Below are 15,230 nucleotides of genomic sequence, written 5' to 3' on the forward strand. Positions count from 1 at the left end.
GGCTCTTTTTGGTATCAATTATCATTCTCTATTATGAGATTTTTTTATTGTTTTAAATTGTTGGGCATCTATTATCATTTTCATTTTTATTTAAAATAATAGAAAAACCTTCAAAATCCATAATGGACTAAAAGTCCATTGTGGATTATGGGTGAAAATTCATTAGCGGGGATATACTTGAAATTTTAAAGTTAAGACAGGGTATAACAGTAAAAACACAGTGTTTAAAAAATCACCTCTCAAATCCTAACGCAAGCTCTCAATTCCTGCAAAAATTCTATTCAATTCTAACGGCGGCTTCTCAAACCATCCTTCCCTGTCTCCAACAGTTTTAACCCTTCCATGGGTCACTCGCATTCTTGTTACCATTCTTTTTCTTTATCTTTCTTAGAAAAGTTGCAAAGCACCCATCAATTAAATCAAATCCTCTCCCAGGTTGTCATCAACGGCCGCTTCACAGACCCTTTTGTATCAAGTAAGCTCCTTCTCTCTTTCTTATCTGCTGATCTCACCTCTGCGCGCATCCTTTTTTCTCAAATCTCAAATCCCAATATTTTCGCCTGGAATTTCATGTTCAGAGCTTACGCTAGTAGTTCTTTGCCTTGGGAATCGATTACTCTTTACAATTTCATGCGAAAAAATGATGTTTTACCTGATAAGTATACTTTCCCTTTCCTCCTAAAAGCTTGCAGCTGAAGCCGATTCCTCGAGAAGGGTCTAGAAATTCATGGGTCGAGTCTTAAATTGGGGTTTGAGTTTGATGTCTTCGTGCAAAATTCTCTTATTTCAATGTATGCAACCTGTGGTGTGATTGAAAATGCACACATGGTATTTGATTTGATTCCTGATTGGGTCCGAGACTTGGTGTCTTGGAACAGTATGATTTCAGGGTATTTACAGGGGGAATTTTGTGGGGAAGCACTGGAATTGTTTGGTGAAATGATTGGGGTATTGGAAACCTCGATTTAGGTTGGAAAGTTCATGGGTTTGTTATAGTTAATGAGTTTGTTCAGATGTTTTTGTGGGTTCATCGCTGATTGATATGTATGCCAAATGTGGTTGTATACAGATGCTCGAAGGTGTTCGATAAAATGACTAATAGAAATGTGGTCTGTTGGACATCTATGATTGCAGGTTATACGCAGTTGGGTCTGTTTAAGGAAGCAGTTCAGTTGTTTAGAGATATGCTAATAGAAAATGTGATGTCAGACGAAGTGAAAATTGCTTGGGTTGCTTCTGCGTGTGGACATTTGGGTGCACTTAATCAGGGCAATCGGGTACATGCATATTGTGAAATTAATCAAGTCGAGATGAACCTTACTGTGAAGAATTCATTGATTGATATGTATGCAAAGAGTGGAGATATTAATAAGGCTCTTTTGAAACTTTTCATAAGTAGATCAAACGGGATGTGTTCTCATGGAGTGTTATGATTTCTGGGCTTGCCATGAATAGTAAGGAGACCTGTAAACGGATTGGATTCGGTTCGGATACACACAAATATCCAAATCCGATTAGCAAAGCACTATCCGAATCTGATAGAAATTGGAGAAGGCATCTGAATTCAGATCTGAAACTTTATATCGGATATCCGCTAATAATCCAATCCGATAAACTCTCCGATTATTGATTGATGATTGTCATTTTTTTATATTTTTTATTTCTGATTTCTATTTTTCAATTACCGATTACCGGTTTTCGAATCCAATTATTAGCCCATTTTCAGAGAAAAATGTTTAATCCTTTACTTTAACCGGATAATTTTCGATTTCCGATTATCCAGCTAACGATTACGAGTATTCGAATCCGATTGTCATCCATTTTCAGAGAAAAAAATGTTGAATATTTTACTTTATCCGGATAAAAAATTTATCCGAATATTATCCAATTCGATAAGCAATTATCCGAATCCAAATCCGGTGTCTTAGCGGACGGATGTGGATATTTTCCGGTAAGAAAAATTCTGGATATGGATACACTTAAACGAATACGAATGAGAATTTGGTGGCAGATTTTGGCTATCCATTTACAGGTCTAATGGTAAATTTCATCAAGTGCTGGAATTATTCTCTGATATGTTATTGTCAAGTGAAGTTCGATTGAATAATGGGAAGCATATTGAAAAGAAATTGCAAAACAAATCATGGAAGCTTATTAGGATAGATGATGAATGCATGGATACTTATTTTCCTTATAAGTGTTTGGTGTAGTTTTAATTTTAGTAGACATTACATTGATATTGTAGTAAGTATGATTGTTTTCTTACAAAACTCATAGTTTATATGAACATTGTTAAGTTAATATTTTGTTTGATGCATTTTTTGGTAATTAGTTAATTGTTAATATTTTGATTAATATGATTTTTTTTTTGTATTAATTTTCATTATTATTTTCTAACAATTTTTCATTTTGACATACCAAATTTATTTTTCATTCCATAATTTATTCTCAACAAATGTCACCAAATCATTTTTCATTCTCGACCAATAATGAATTCGTGTACTTATTTCTTTTAAGTAGTCATAATAGAGAATGAGAATTGATACCAAAAAGAGCCTTAGTAAGCTAGCTTTGTAAGCGTTGCAAGCTTGGTTCGGAGGGCACTACAGTAGGACGTGGATCGCCTTTCTCTCGGCATCACTTTCAGCCTTCTTCTGCACTTTCATTGCCTTGAGTTCCCTCTCTGCTTTATCTTTTGAATATTCTTTTTCTAGCTTTTTGTGCAGGTAGACCTATGGGACCCCTCTTAGGCCCTCTTCGCACTATAACACCATATTTTGGTGTGGTATTGTGCTTAAATCAATGGTAGTTCGTCGGGGGTTCAAATCCCTCCTCACCCACAACTGGCCCAAAAGGGAAGGACCTTTCCTTTACCTATGGGGATAGGAAAATCATGATCGGGATAGTGGACCCAAAGCTATGGAACTCGGGTGTGGGTCTTTTGTTGAAATGGAATGGCCTCTTTTGTTTAACATTTCTGGAAAGACCACCTATTTGTTTGTTTACCGGGTTCGGCACGAAATCATGAATAAGCTCTACCAAGGATTGCCAAGCATTTGGTACTGAGTTTCCCCCTCCCTTTTTAGTTAATATGGTTAGGCCCACATATTTGCTTATGTTTTGACTCATAATACAAGCAAGTGTTGATGGCTATTTGGCTTTGCAGAAAAAAATTGTAACTAAAAGAAGTATTTTAATTCCTTTTTCCCCTTTTTCCACCAAAAAAGTAAAACTAAATAAAAATAACACCCTCCCCTACCCATCCCAAATTTATTCTAATGAAAATTTGTTATGAATAGAAAGACCTTGTAAAACCTTTTTTCTATCATTTGTCAAACTCAATTAAAAATCTTTGTAAGCGTTGATTTGTCTTTTATTTATGTTTTTTCTTTTCTTCTTAAAGAGTCTCTAATTTATGTTCATGCATATGTCCTGATGTTGTTCATTCTTGAAATCTAAAGTACGATCAAATAACTCAAATGAAACAAAAACATGAAAAAATAATGATCTGAAAACTCATACAATGTCCATGTTCTAAAACAACTTTGATGTTTTATACCAAACTATCATGCATTCTTTTAGCATTCTAATGATCATGGAGGGTAAAAGAGATGGGAAGTAAAAGAAAAAGAGACAACAAAGAAATAAGTCAGTTTTTCCATTAATTTACAAATTCAATATGAATTTTAAATCTGTTCTAATCTATGAGATATGAGAGGTAACTAACAATTTTTTAGTAGTACGAGTTTGCATGAGAGTATTTGATGGTTTATAATTTTCTAGAGTTCACGTTGAACTTGGCTGTGAATATTGATTTTGTTCTTTCGTCCATTTTTTGGCGGTTCACTTTGGGCTCCAGTATGTTCAAAACCTTTAAAGAGATTGACACCATTTAATTAGTTAAAAATAATAGTTGAAGGGATTAGAACTTATGAACCAAGGTAAGTTGAGATTTTTTTTCTTTTTTTTTTGGCAATTGGGGCCAAAAGATGTAGACATGTGGAAAAAAGACTTATGGGTGAAGCTAAAAGTGAAGACCTTTGTGATGGTGACTAATTCAATTGGAACCTCTCATGTGAGGATGTCAATGTTCTTTGCTCATCATTAGACCTTTGTAGAAACATAAACTTGGTAAGGAAATACTAAATGCCCTGTCATCAAGGGGGTTCTAGGTTTGGCTCAATGAATGGTGAATAAGGCTTGGAGTTGAAAAGCAGATGTTGTTTTAAAGTTTAAAAATAGAAAACACTAACTACAATTTCGAGTTTGAAAAGTTTGAAAGTGCTGATCCATTAAGAAATAGGTAAAGATTGTTTTAAATAAAGGCATAAAAGGATCTGAGGACAACCTTCTTCTCCTGGATACTGCTGAGGGCGACGAAATTCATGGCGAATCTCCTCGGACTGGGTTACATCAACTCACCCTCACATGCTTGCCTCATCATATCCAGAGCAGTGTTATGATTATAGATAAAATTAGTTATCTGTCTGACCCTCTCCACTATGCTATAATAATGATGATCTTACCGATGTCCTTCAACATGAGGTCGATACAGTGAGCTGTGCAGGGTGTTAAATAGAGATTATATTCAGGTATATTAATCAATACATCACCCGCCTTCTTGAAGTTGAGTCATTTTTGGTGACAATCTGCACCACATTCTTCTTTCCAACCTCATCAATAACATCCTATATGCGTCACAAGTATATATTTTTTGTCTTTCGTCTGGCGTGTAGCATCCACAGATTTGAAAAAAATGGTCCGCTTGTCACATTACACCATAAAGTTGACAATAGACTTTCTTGTTGAACCAGTCCATCCATCACACATAATGGTGCATCCATATGACTCCCACAAGGATCTCAAACTACCGACATACTCTTTTAGCTCCTCCTTCTCCTCAGTCGGTAAGGTGGTCATCACCTCTTTAGGAATGGGACCAACATATCTAGGACTTGCTTCTGCTATATTGTCAATCATATTCTTGTAATACGGACCTATGTTGTGTTTTCAGGAATAGAACTATAATACAACCACTTTGCCACTACCTTCTTTACCTTTTTAGCCATCCCTTTCCATGCACCTGTAATCTTGGGGTGGGTGGGCCCCTTTTTTGAAAAGGGGGAGGTGCGGGGGGGGGAGGAGGAGTCGGGTGGGGGGGGGGTGATAGGTTGGCCGGCGGGGGGGGGGGGGGGGGGGGGGGGGGGGGGGGGGGGGGGGGGGGGGAGAGGGGGGAGGGGGGGTTTTAGTCTATCAATAATAATAAATACAAATACCTGTAATCAAGAGCAAGAATAGTGCAATAATTAATAAAAAGGTTACAGGAGTCCAAATACTCCAATAAATATCCAAGAAAATCAAAGGAAAGAATCAAGAATCAAATGTAATATCGAGTTCAGCGGAAGCAAAAAGAATAACTAAATAATCTTCATCTTCAGGAAGCTTCATGCTCTGCAAGTCCATGTACCACTGTCTGTCTCACATCAGCTTCATACGAGAAAGCTCTTTCATACGAATCATCTCCAACTTCCGATGTTGTGCAACCATCTGTACAGTTTATATAATACATACAATGAAAGGAATGAGTTCCAACGAACTCAGTAAGGAACAAGCAATTCTCATATATATGTCAACACAATCCACGAATGCACATATGAAATGATATGGATGATATGCAGAAATATGAATGCTACTAAGATCTAACTATGCAAGTCTCTAATGGCTGACATGCTTTAAGATATACACCAGCCCTCCTCTCGCGGTAAGTCTCATCACTCGATCCGGCAAGGACTGGTTACCTCGTAGGGATCCTGGGCAAAGGGGTAAGTCCACACCTGGCTCTCAAACCATGGCTGGGGGTTAAGTCAACACTCTCTCACCACGACCATTGGCAATGAGTACTGGCGCATGTCGGGGTTTCTAATCCAATGCAAGGTCATAATGGTAACATACTATATGAAGTCCAGATACTTCCCCTATGGGACCAACCAACTCGGTTCAAGATCCTTCGCAACCTAGGAGTGAGAATCCTCATGGATCGGATACCTCTGTTGGACTCCACTCCTTAACCCTATGGTCATCCACATATTATTGGGGCGGATGCTCTCATGACTCCTCACGACACCCGGTCCGTTCCTAGGACGTCCATGAGCCCAACCCTAACATATGCAACCCTACCATTACATGACCAATAGTGGACCACTGAGTCTCCGCACGGACTGGTTACCGCTGTTGGATGAAACATAGTCACGTCACCATTGTCACGGGTCACCCGGCTTCAATTCCCCGCCGAAAGGGTAATAGCATGTGGGGTACCTAGCCATGCAATTCTAGACTCCCTAAGTATGTCATCAAGTAATCATGATAGTCTTTGGAGACATCAGCAGGCATGTGTCCCATTCCACACCTTCGATATCCCAAGCCAAGATATCCCAATGGAATACCCCTTCCATCACAATCACACTACATCACTCTTTATCATATCATGAACAGTTGTGCAATATCATAAAAGATGAAGTACATCAAAGAACACCACAAACAGCAAGTGTACAATAAGATTCACATGCTTTGTACAATTACAGCAAGTTACATGATCAAAGAATAGTAAATAGAACAACAGAATCATCATGTATATGTAATTGCATATAAATAAGAATGCATGTCCTTACCTGGAATTTAGTAGAAGTCCTCTAACTTGCAATCCAAAAATTATTATAAGACTTTTATTTGAAACAGAGAACACCTATGCATAGGGTTACAAGAATGTATAAGAGTCAAGAGTCAAAACAATTCAAAAATCAAACCTACACGATTCTATCGGAAACCAGCCGGTTGCTTGTGGCGGTTGCTTAAGTTAAGCGACCTCCACAAGCGACCGCCCTGCTTCTGACAGTTTCCAACTCCGAAAATCAGACTTTTTATCATCCGATTTCAATCCGTTTTGGGATGATCTTAGTCCGAAATTCAAGCTTAATAAGTCTAGAACAAGGGGGTAACAAGAAACCCTAGAATTAACAAAGATTTATTACCCAAATCATTCCCCTTGATGGGATCCATCCATTAAACAAATGCGGGGATTCGTTTCTGGACAGGATCTCATCAAGAACATTGAAAAGGGAGATACAACAAATCAATTGGGTAACCACTAACAAAATGGGGATGGGTTCATATCAATCAGAGGTTAAAAAGAAGAGAATAGAAGATGGAGATTCATTACCTTAATAAGAATCACCAAGAATAGAAGAGAAAAGGTTTCATATCATTAACAGCACTTCAGACCTGAATCCCGCACATTTCCACAGCCGCCTAATCGCCCAAAATAGCAATCCCGAACAAAATAATGCGTTAATAGGGCGAGGGATGCTATTTATAACGAACAGGGGGCAAAATAGGGCATTTTCCCGCAAGCAGAACCGGGCGGTCGCTTAAGGCGGTCGCTTGGTTTAATCAACCGCCACTAGTAACCGCCCCCAAGTATATTGCTATACAAGGGTGCTTTGCTCATGGGGTTGAAGACCAAGTACAACCAAACCCAAATGAAGACATGGGGGAGATCATAGTCCGAAAAATCAATCATAATAGGTTTGTAACAAAGAGGTTAGGGTTTCATCATAACATATGGCTCATGAAAAGGTTATGATCACGGAAAGAGAGGGAATGATTGTTATCAAGAAAATAACAAGAAATCATAGGAAATCTAGTTTATGTTAACAGAAACATTACCCATGAGGTTTCCCGCACATGGAAGGTTACAAGAGGTTTCCAGAAAGATCATTCAAGGATTAGGGTTAAGGTTTCAAGAATCTATTAGCTAGGGTTAAGATCATGATGATGATCATAGATCTCAAAGAATAGAATGAGATCATGGAATAGATGGTTGCAAGAATGCATCATCTTCTTCCTGATCTCAAAAAGAACAAGAACGAAGAAAGAATAATTAGAAATCCTAATTAGGTTAAACATGGATCATGAAGAAAATATAGTGATCAAGTTTAGGTTAACACAAATATCACCCAAGGGAAAGAGAAACAAAGAATGCACAATCTGAAAAAGTGTTGGGAAGTTTCCAACAAATAAAAGAACAATAGGGTTTCATATATGGTTACCTCTCATGAGAGTTGGTTACCTCCCATGAGAGTTACCCATAATTAATTCTCATAAAAACAACTCAAGATAGATAAAGGAAAATCTCATTAGTATTTCAAAATAAAGAATGGAATTAGAAAGGGTCTACTAATGAGAGAAAATAAGGTTCTCAATTAAAGTGAAGGGAAACAAATTCAAATCATACAATTAGGGATTTACTAACAAGAATCCGTGTATCCCACGAAAAGACTAAGGAGAATAAAGATTCACCCTTAGGGCAAGGAATTTACAATCAAGAAAGGTTTTGGGGAGGGTCCAATGAATTAATAGAAAATAAAAGGGTTGCCAATTGTTCCAAAGAAAAACAAGGATCAACTCCTCAATCATGAGGACACAAGGGAAGGTCATGGTAATAATATGAGACCTTCCCCACAATAATAAAGATAGGTAGGAAATTAGGGAAAGTATCATTAAGAGCTTTGGTGGAATCAAAATCAAGGATCATCGCCATATGGCTTCAAGATCATAGAGTGAATTGGGGGATTCACTCTAGGGTTAAAAGAATTAAAGAAGAGGTCATTACAGTAGTGTAACACCCTTCTCATGATCAGAAAATCAGAAGTAGAGAAGAAAGGATGAATTAAAGAAGAAGCGAATTGAATACCAACATTTTAGAAGAGAAACCGATGAAGAAATCTGAAGAGATGCTTGAGGATCTTTCTTGGCTTCGAAGGAGAGGTTATAGGAATCTTCCCACGTTCTCCCAAGGCTTAGAAACAGATTGAGAGTGAAACACATGGAGTTCCCCCTTTTAAATAGCACAAAGAGTTCAAGAGTTACTAGGGTTTCACCAAACTGACCAAACTAACCCTGTTGGTTGATTGGTTGCCAAAGAGGAAGTTCAAAGGTCGATCCCACACTATCTAGAGGTTTAGAAACATGGTGGGAATAGTTTACCACGAAATTAAAAGAAATAAAGCTTTTGAAAACCTTCAAAACAGATATTTACCAAAATGCCACTGCCTGGACAGCTTATTCAAAACAAAGGATTTAATGGGCCAAACTTCAATATTTTTGGATGGGCTTCTTTCAATACATCGTACTACTTACCTAGTATGGAGGGAAGTCTTCAAACTAGGTCCAACTAAGCTTTAGGTCCATCAACCAAGTTCTTCTTCACAAATAAATAGTTCAACACCAAATCAAATAAGGTTTTCATAAGGAAACACTATCATCAATATCCATGGGTTTTGGGTCAAACACCATATCCTCTACTGAGATGGCCCACAAAGACATCTTCCTAAGATTTTCAAAGATAGTAAAACTGAAATCACGGTCAAACTTCAAAGTCAAAAAAAAAAAAACCCCCCTTGGCCCAAAAACACGGGGGGTTCGGGGGGGGTTTGGGGGGGGGGGCCACACATTTGTTTTTGGGTGGGGGGGGGGGGGGGGGGGCGGTGGTTCTTTGGAAGAAGGAAAAAACCCGAGGGTCCAGCCACGGGCCTGGAACGAAAAAGCCCCCCCTACACAACAACTTTAAAGGGACTAACTCTGGCCCTCTATTGTTCTGGGTATTGCATCTCCCTGCTCTCAGCTACTGCCCATCTGATTTTCCTCTCCTCTTGCTCTCTAATATCAATGAAATCAACATCCCGATCAGAATTTGAGTCAACTCTATACAATGACAGTGCCTGCACCATCTTCTCTATTGCAATATCATCCCTCCCCTTCTCCTGTTTCTTCTTCCATTTTGCTTTCTCTATCTCTCTCAATGCCTTCACTATATCAGCATGGACCTCAGTGCACGTTGGAACATCCTTCAAACTACCAGTGATGTGAGCCTTGACCATCTAATGCCACCTGAGTTCAACTCCTTACCACAGAAGTTACATGTAACAACCCCTGTATTTCTAACTCAGGATCCATATTGCAGGTCTGAATACCTGAAGGTCCACCCATAATAAGTTGTGGACAATCCCAATTGAAGTCCATGATCCATACCCTAAGTCCATGGATCTGGATTTTGCTTATGAAGAATCTGCCATTTTGGGAACTCGAAGGAGATCCTTTGGAAACCTTGATGGATTGGGAAAGTGGATAGTCATTAGGAGTCAAGTTATGATTGGAGATGTCCGGGGTTAAGGTAAGAACACCCTCACATGTTGTTTAGGGTTAGGTCAGTGGGGAACAACCGGTTGGGCAAAGCCCCCAAGTACTAAAAAGTACTAGGGGCAGTTGCTTAAGGCAGTTGGTTGATCAACCAACCGCCCCAAGTGACTGCTCCAAACCTTTATATATTGCCAACCACGTCTTATTTATTTAAAAATATTGGGGTGTCAACGGTGCGGTTTGGAGCGGTTTCGGGCTGAAAACCCCCCAGCCCAAACACAGCCCATTTAAAAGATAACGGTTTCGGTGCGGTTTCGGTTTGGTGCGGTTTGGGTTCGGGTTGGTTAGCGGTTTGGGATAACGGTTTGGATTCGGTTTGGGCTAACGGTTTGGACTAAATTAAAAATCAATATTGAAACTTATTTTTATTTTTCCTCAACTCTTCACACAAAAAACTACGATAGAGAGAGGAAGAAGACTCCAAGTAAATCTAGTGATGGCATTAGCTTGATGCCTTGATCCAAACACCCCCCAACCCCAAAAAAATAAAAAATTTAGATTCTTCTATCATGTGTAGGTCAACCTTACAATCTTCACCCAATGAAATTAGATTTATATGAAGGCTCAACTTAAAATTACTTGTGATAAGAAATAGATTTGCTAGAGAGTGGTAAAATGTGAAAGTAACTGAACAGAGAAAGTATAATTGTAAAAGTGAAAATCCTTTACGAAATAGTGAAAGAAATTCTACAACTAAAAGTGAAACCAGAAAGGCAGAAACGGTAAGGATTAACCGATTAAGGAATTAAGGCATTAGGTTCTTTTTTGTTTTTGGTAGAAAACTAAGGCGGTAGGTTTCTAAAATTAAATGAAATAGCCAAATAGGGTTTGCTACTGTTTTGGTAAAATTTAAAAATTAAAATAATGAAAATTTTGAAATTTAAAATTTAAATTCTCAAGAATATGAAACATGGGGTGGGTTGAAGTGTTTCTAAAATTAAATGAAATAGCCAAATAGGGTTTGCTACCGTTTTTGATAAAATAATAAAAATTTTGAAATTTAAAATTTAAATTCTCAAGAATATGAAACGTGGGGTGGGTTGAAGTGTTTCTAAAATTAAATGAAATAGCCAAATAGGGTTTGCTACCGTTTTTGGTAAAATTTAAAAATTAAAATAATGAAAATTTTGAAATTTAAAATTTAAATTCTCAAGAATATGAAACGTGGGGTGGGTTGAAGTTGAACAATGAGTTAATGCGTGATAGCCGTAAGGAATAAGGGTTTTTTTTTTTAATTTTTTTATTTATTCAAACGGGTTAACGGGCTGCCCGCCCCCCGAAACCGTTTAGGGTTGAGGGTCTTCGACCCAAACACAGCCCATTAAGGTTCGGTTCCGGGCGGTTCGGGCTATAACGGACCGGTTCGATCCGGTTTCAACGGTTCGGGTTGAAAATTGACACCCCTATAAAAATATATTCATGGAGGTTGCTGTGGATGGTTAGGAGTCAGACAGCACATGTTGGGAGGTGAATGAAGCGTGATTTGCAAGGAAGATCCAATCCCTCATCAGTTTAGCGAATCTTTCGAAGGTAAGTTGATATCACACTCTCCATACCCTTTCCTTTTCTCTTAAATAGTTTGAATCTATCCTCCTTAATTTTGTGATAAGTTATATGTGATGGTTCTATTCTCCCATCAATGATCTTGATTAGATCATGTCCGAAAATGGATCCTTGCATCCGAATAAAGGATTAATCTAATTGAAGGAGATGACGTGGTTATTGAATCATTTAAAATTCTAGGTTTTGGTTTGTGCTTGTGATGTAGGCTCCTTAAGGATGAAATTTGGATTTAGACCATCCCAAAATCGATTAAAATTGGGATATCAGAATTTTGGACTTGAGATGCTGTCTGGAATAGGGGCAGTCGATTGCCCAACCAATAGCCATAAGTGACCGGATGAGTCACAAGAGCCCAGTCAGGTTGGTTGTTGCTTTGTTTTGACTCATATCTTTAATGTATTTTTATAAACCTATTCTAAGTAGTCTCTAAACTTCTCTAGATTTTGTAATGTTCGGTTGCAATTATAGTCATTTTTACGCTTCTATAGGTAAGGTTACATGCTTACATATATATACCAACATGATCTAGGATGAATCACCATAACCTTAAATGCATTTGTATTCTTGTACCTTGTTGTAATAGTATTTTCATATGAATTATGGTTAGTTATGTATTGTGAATGATGAGTAGTACTTCAATTACTATGTGATGTTGAATGCTTCATCATATATTATAGTGGTTGATGATGTGATGTAACTCTTATTGAAGGTATGCTTTTGGGTATCCATTGTTTAGGATATTTGGGGCTGTGGTATGGGACTGGATGACATACCTATGAAGTCTAGATTGCATGGCTAGATACACATACATGCTACTACCCTTTTGGTAGGGGTATTGAAGCTAAATGACCCGTGATGATAGTAATGTGACTTTGTCTCATCCTACAACGATAGCCAGTCTATGTGGAGATTCAGTGGTCTACTGTTGATCATGCATTGGTAGGGTTGCATATGTTAGGGTTGGGCTCATGGGCGTCCAAGGAGCGGCCGAGAGTCATGAGGGGACATGAGAGCATCTGCCCCAACAATATGTGGATGACCATAGGATTAGGGAATGGCGTCCAACAAAGGTAACCAGTTTGTGAGGATTCTCATTCCTAGGTAGAGAAGAATAATGAACTGAGTTGGTTGGTGCCATAAGGGAAGATTCTTGGTAAAATGTAGTATGTTACTGAATGACCTTGCATTGGATTAGAGACCCTAACATGTGCTAGTACTCATGCCAATGGTTGTGGTGAGAGAGTGTGGACCTAAACTCGATCCATGGTTGGTTGACGAGGACTAAATCCCTTGCCCGAGATCCCAATAAAGGTAATCAGTTTGTGAGTGATCAGAGTGACTAGACCTACCTAGAGGAGAGCTAGTGTTATATCTTAAAGCATGTCTACCATTCAGAGACTTGCATTGTTAGAGTTATAGCTGCATCCATATACTTGCATATCATTCTTTATATATGTTGTTTACCATGATACAATGTCGATATGTATGTGAGATGTGTTTCCTTACTGAGTTCGTCAGAACTCATTCCGTTTTGTGTGTTGAATTATATTACACAGATGGGTATATTGGATCAAAAGAAATTCCGTGTGATTGGATTGACCCCTATGAAGAAGTAATGGAGGCGCCAATGGGAAGTGGAAATGTATGCCACTGTGCCAGCTAGGATGCTTGGAGTGCGCTTATAGCACCCATTAATGGCAGGAGGAGGCAGATAGCGCGTCATTTTGAGAAGTTAGTGGAGGAAGGTTGGATGACTCCCTTCATTGCAAAATTTGAAGAAAAGACCATTGCCCTTGAGGGAACTAAAATAATCAAACCGAATTAACTTACTTTTGCTTCTGCTGAACTCTATAAATTTTGGAACATAATACTTTATTCTTTTTTTCTCTCGTTCATTCTTTTGAGTATTGGACTCATATAATTCCTTTTTTATTTAATTATTTAGATTATTCTTGCTCTTAATTACTATTGCATGCATTTATTTTCATTGATGGTAAACCGTGGATCTTGTGACTATGAATCGCACCCACAAGTTGTCAGGCTGGACCCATACCAACGGGTGGGGTGTGACATTACATCTTGTCCTACTTTTGTTGCCATCAAGAGCAACACAACACTACCATGTGGGATCAGCCCTCCCCCTCATTGCAAGTCACTATGGCTATGGTTGTGGCTATCCCTAGCCTTGCTGTCACATCCCACCTTGCCAGTTCCAGACATACTCGATTACCCGTGGGGGTGATACACTCCGAGATCAGGTTCACGGGCAATCCATAACAATGCAATACCACATGGCATAATCAAAGAGTAAAGGAATTACAATATCAAATCATTAAGTTATTATAGTCATCATCAAATCATAATCAAAGTTAATGAATTCGAAGTCAGAGTATGAAAGGAAGAAATTGTTTAAAAGTGGAAGTCTAAATGTTATCGAGGAAAGTTAAGAGTACAAGTAGTGCTATTGTCTAACAAATAGATAAACAATGTAACTAATCGCAATTACAGCAACTATTTTCTCATGAGAAATCTCCATGGCCTCAGAAAGGCTAGACTCCATAAGTGCAGTCCAAGCAGGACACATCTCTCCTTGTATCTCTGTGTCCTCGCTTGTCGGTCCCTTGTGAGACTTTGCTGGCGGTTAATTCTCCAAGTAAAGAGTGTCCTCACAACCTGCAACAGGGTCTATATATATAGTGAGTTCCACAGAACTCAATGAGTTGAACATAATTGTACATCGCACATCCATCACACACATAAATAAGCAATATAAATATAATGAGAAAATATATGAATTATGTTCCTAAACTCTAAAAAATGTAGTCTCTATGGCTGACACACATTAGGTTGCAACACTATCCTCCTTTGGGTAGTCTCGTCACTCTCCCTCATGGCACTCAAGTCATCTTTTGGGAACCCGCAACAATGGGATTAGGTCACATCACACCATGGTTGAGGATTAGGTCACCATTCTCTCACCAACACCATTTGGTCTAAGAACTAGCGTATGTCAAGGATAAGTCTGACCCAATGCAAGGTTAACTACATCTCATACTACATGTGGTCCAGGCACCTTCTCTCATACTTAGTGCCTTTTTGGTCCAGCATCTTTCTCCACCTAGGAATGCTATTCACGGCACTCAAGCCATCTTTCAAGCTACCAATTCTTAACCCTATGGTCATCCACATATGCTGGGGCGGATGCCTCTCATGTCTCCTTACGGCACTCAAGTCGTCTTTCGACGCCTTATGAGCCCAACCTCAATATATGCAACTGGACCACTACATGATAACAATGGGCATTTGTCTCCTCACGACACTCAAGTTGTCTTTTTGCCACTACCATCACGGGTTGCTCAGCTTCAATACCACTGCCAAAAGGGTAGTAGCACTTATCAGGGTCCATTAGCCAA

At 38.7% G+C, this 15,230-nt stretch overlaps 1 pseudogene; it reads left to right on the plus strand.

The window, feature by feature from the left end:
* Positions 1–342: 342 nt before the first annotated feature.
* LOC149028898 (pentatricopeptide repeat-containing protein At2g29760, chloroplastic-like) lies at positions 343–2,210 on the plus strand (annotated as a pseudogene).
* The last annotated feature ends 13,020 nt before the right edge of the window (positions 2,211–15,230 follow it).

This window comes from Hakea prostrata, chromosome 1 (genome assembly GCF_041222555.1).
Source record: "Hakea prostrata isolate BN-2017 chromosome 1, UWA_Hpros_2, whole genome shotgun sequence".
In the NCBI taxonomy this organism is placed as follows: Eukaryota; Viridiplantae; Streptophyta; class Magnoliopsida; order Proteales; family Proteaceae; genus Hakea; species Hakea prostrata.